The following is a 5,041-nucleotide window of genomic DNA, read 5'->3' as shown; positions in this document are numbered from 1 at the left end:
GCCCCCATACAAACCCCCCTTCAAAAAATGACTTAAACGCCTAAAATTGGCTTGCAACCATTTGTATCGCAATGAAACTCAACAAAACTAACTGTTACTTAGATATATCATTTTCCCAAATTTACCGAGGATCGGCCCATATTTGACCTATAAAAAGCCTCATTTAGAAATTTTAGTTTTTTTTTATCAATAAATGGCTTAAATATTTTGGAATTATGGTAATATTCAACATAAAAGTTTCTTTACAAAAAATAAAAATTTTATAAAAGTAAAAATTGTAAAAATATACTCATGGTGTAGGGTATCATATGGTCGGCCATGCCCGACTATACTTTCCTACTTGTTATTAAAATAGCGAATAAATATACAAAACAACAATGAGTAATAATAACTACAAAGACTAGAGTACTTTTTTATCAATTCTATGTACTATGAAGAATTTGTTTATTTAAATGATGATAATGACTATAATGCATCAACTATTTGCAAGTTTTTAATAATGTAAGACAGTTTGCAATCTGGAAACTTTTAACGTAAAAAAGCAAATTAGAACAATAATAGTAAACAACTTTAGTTAAGACTTATTTATAAATTAAACAATAATTTTACAAAACTCATCTTTTAGTATTTCAAAACTGTTCAAATTTCCCTTGTATCTACTTTTCTCCAAAAAATCCAACATTTGCACTAAATGCGTATAAATATGTAGTAAAAAACATGTATGCAACTTATTTTTTTATTATTTCTTAAATTAATGCATTTGCAAACATTTTAAAATTGCATTTGTATGCAAAATATTAAAAAAAATAAAGAAATAAAACTTGCAGAATTGTCGAGAAAATGATGATGGCTTCACAAAAAAACAATAACAAAGCAAAACAACAAAAACATTTCACATTCACACTTTCACTACACTCTTTTATCTTTTACTAATCTATGTTTCTATGTGTGTGAGTAGCATTTTTCTGTACTCTTTTTTTTTGCATCATAGTTTAATATCTCTCTTAGTTTTTGTTTACACTCTCGTATTTATCACTCATGTAAAAGAAGAATGCAAAAAAATGCATTACAAATTAGTGTGTGATTACAATTGAGACAACACAACCACAGATAATAAAGTGTTTCTTTAGTCGAATTAACCAAAGGTACTTATAGGACACGTCATCAATGTATACTAGACATATATTAGAGAAAATAAAATATCTGTAACTGTGAGACTCTAATCCCTAGATATTTCATCATGCCATCCAAACGAAACAGAAAAAACCCTTTACTCGCTAAGTATTAATGCGTCATTGTTGCTACATAAATGTCTCTTTTATAAGTTAAAATTTGAAGGATGCATCATCCTATCTTCTGCAGTCCTAAATGTAATTGTTCAGATAAAAACAAATGATAAATTTCATTATATTATTGTAACTCAATCTTATACAACAAGTATACATACAAGTAAGCAATAATTATTAGTGGATCTTCAAGTGAGATCATAGACGCCAAAGTGTCTTTATGATTTATTTGCAAAAACATTTAATGGTCAGAGAAATATCAACAAATTAACACTATGCATCACATTGGGGACATTTTGAGTTTCAGTTAAAAATTTTAGAAAATCTCAATTTTATTCTAAAAAGATCTCTCTACTGAATCACTTAGATTAGATGCTTAAACTGGTCACGATTCATTGATGATGAAAGTTTAGCAAAAAATTATTTCTATCAATAGATTTATATATCCATCTGGACAAGTTATTGAAGAAAGATCATTTAATAAACAGCAGGTGAATACTAGCGGTAAAAAAGTAAATAATTATGTATATGAGTAAAGTGTTAGCGATCTACCTGGAAGGAGATCATTTGTAATCAGCCCTTTTCATACAATAGATGAAATAGATGAGGCCTTCGTGGCCTCTTCTACTAGCTGTCACCGATCAAAATTATCTTGATGGGAAGATGAGTACAAAGTAATGGCTCGAAGTCGACTGAAGCGCTCTACAAGAAATCGCTTTCTTAAGTGGCAGCTCAGAAGATGTATACCTAAAAGAGCAGACGGAGCTCATCGCGTTAAGGTCATGTGATAGAAGGAGTACTGTTCTAAAGCAACCAATTAGAGGTTTTGCTGGGAAATAAAAAGTTAACACAATAAACTTTGTTGTCGAGGAGGAGGTGGAATCAGAGCTGTTTGTCATATTCCGGTCTAAAAATGGATACCGTCTAAATTTATTATTGGGAAGAATATAGTTTATGAAAAGTAAAAGTTGCTTTAATGACAACGATAATCAACTTTATCATAACTTCATCAATCATAGGAGTATCGATCTATGTTTGTTACTTGAGGTATTATCGGGTCGTCTTGAAGCTAATATTAAAATCTATAATAATATTGTAACAAAGAACTGAACCCCACATTTTTAATCATCCAAATTTTCTTAAATTAGAACCATAAAGTCCTTGATTATCGGTTACTGTGAAACTAAAACGAGATGAAACGATGTATGATTTAATTCAAAGCCCATCGATTATTATAGTCCAAACTATTCTCATACATAATAAATCAGATTTCGTATCAGTAAGCTCATCTGTCTGTTCATCTGACCAATGTTAGATTTATAGGAAAGAAGTTTGTGTAATAGTTTAATATGTTTGTTAGCACTAAATTCCTATTTCATATCGATCATATTACGAGGGTTGTGTCAGCCACCGTTACTTTGCTCTAAAGTTAGTGTTAGAGGTTAGTGTAATAGTTTAATATGTTTGTTTGCACTAATTTCGTATTTCATATCGATCATATTACGAGAATTGTATTAGGCCACCATTACTTTCAAATATCATTTTAATTGAAAAAGTATATTCTTTTAAACCAATTGAACTTACAAAAGGGTTAACTGTCATAAACGTCCACACTATTTGACATTTATGATCAGTAGACTCTAGCAAATTATTATGAATAAAACTGAAGCGTATGTTGTAGGATCTATCTAAAATAGATTCTACAGATTCCATTACATTTCATATTCTTTGGCACATTGGTACTTATTTCTTAAGTTAGGGTTAGCGGAGATCATTAATCCAACTTTTTTTGTATAGATAACATTGATCCTTATGAAATTATAATGGAGCCACTTGTTTAATGGCTGACCTGAATCATCGAGTTATTGAAATCAAAATTTGGTGATAACTTTATATCGGGAACTTGCGTCGCGGTGGCCATTTGAAATTTTTAATCGGTATTAAAAAAGGATTCAAAAACTGGTCTGTATTAGTGTTAAATCACTATTTATGATCAAAAGAGACAAACTTATATGTTTGAAAAATGTCTGCTCAGAAATGTACAATATCGACAAAAAAAACATAAACAAAATAAAAAAAGTAAAAGAAGAAGAAAATATACATACTTACATACATACAAACAAACACAAATATTCATTATTTATTTGTTTGTTTGTGGTGGCACTAGTGTAGTGTTGGTTGGTATCTGTCTCGATCGTACTAAAGTCATAGATGGAGGGACATTATAAATACCGGCACAAACAAGTTCTTGCTTCAGTAAGATTTAAACCGTGCTGTGAATAAGAACAAATACAACAAAACAAACGCTTCAATACAAAAATTGACTAAAATAAAATTGTGATCTTTTTTTTTTCATTTGAGAAAGAGTGATAATATATTATTTATTGTCTTGTGTTGTTACCTGTAATAAACATAAACTAAAAGCAAAAAAGAAACTCAACAAGAAATATATTACTAATAAATAACAAAGTAATTTCGCAAAAAAAAATTTTCGCACACAAAAGTGAGTGTAATTTAGCGCTTAAGGGGAAAAATATAAAGAAAAAGTCTTAAGACAATAGTCACCGAAGAAGATCATTTCACAACTAAATTTGGCAAGAAAATTATTGCTAAAATATTTCTTTCACATATAAAAGTGTTTTATTGTTTTAATATTGAAATATAAATTCGAAAAAAAATTTACCAAAAAAAAAATTCTCTCTTTTTTTTATATAAAAGTCAACGGAAGTCCAGAAATTTCTGTTAAATTGAAAAATTGTTTACGTTCACATTACTAACTAACGATCGCTAACATGAAAGAGGTCATGTTTTTATCATTAGTGCTGACACTTTTAAGTGTCAGTCATATTAGTGCTCAATACTTTGGTGGGTAAGTAATCAACAAATTTAATAAAATTATTATTACTTTAATAGTTTTGCTTACATTTAAACATTTTTTTAACACTCATTAGCAGTTTGTTTGCTTTTCATATATATTTTACCTCAACATTTATTTATTAATTTAACCACTATTAAGTAAGTATTTTAAATAAAAACTCAGTTAATACTTTTTGTAATAAATTATTATGTGGCTAATTTATTTAAATTACTAAAAACCCGCATTTTTTATTTATAGTTTTAATAATGCGTATAGTTAAACTTGTTTTTTTTTGTTACTTGAAAAAATTAGTCCTTCGCATAATTAAAGTTCAAAAAATGTAAACAAAGATGAATGTTTGAATAACTGTTAACCCCTTTTTTGCTATAAAACTTAAAAAATATTAAAATAGTTTAAGATTTTATTTGTTAAAAATGTTAAGTAATTTTATATATTTATTTTTCACAGTATTTTTACATATTTTCCATCCCTGTTTACATTTCTATCCTTAGCAACTTGTTGCTCAACTGAAGTTATTTTTTATGTATTATACTTTTAAAGATTACCAAACATTTTACATTTACATACTTTAAAAAAGAAACTAAAACTAAAACTGATTTTAAAATGCAAAACGTGCAGAAGTTGTAACATTTTCATTTATCATCTTTAAAAGTCAAAGTTGATCAAGTAACAGGCGGGATTTCAAACCGAGAAAGTTGCTTTTTCGTGATAAATTACATGAAAATTTGAAAAGGAAGAAGTAATCACTTTTTTACATATAGATTGAGAGATCGATAGATAGATAGATAGATATAGATAGATATAGATAGATAGATAGATAGATAGATAGATAGATAGATAGATAGATAGATAGATAGATAGATAGATAGATAGATAG

The sequence above is a fragment of the Lucilia cuprina genome, chromosome 4, assembly GCF_022045245.1.
Source record: "Lucilia cuprina isolate Lc7/37 chromosome 4, ASM2204524v1, whole genome shotgun sequence".
In the NCBI taxonomy this organism is placed as follows: Eukaryota; Metazoa; Arthropoda; class Insecta; order Diptera; family Calliphoridae; genus Lucilia; species Lucilia cuprina.
Note: the sequence above shows the minus strand (reverse complement) of the source record.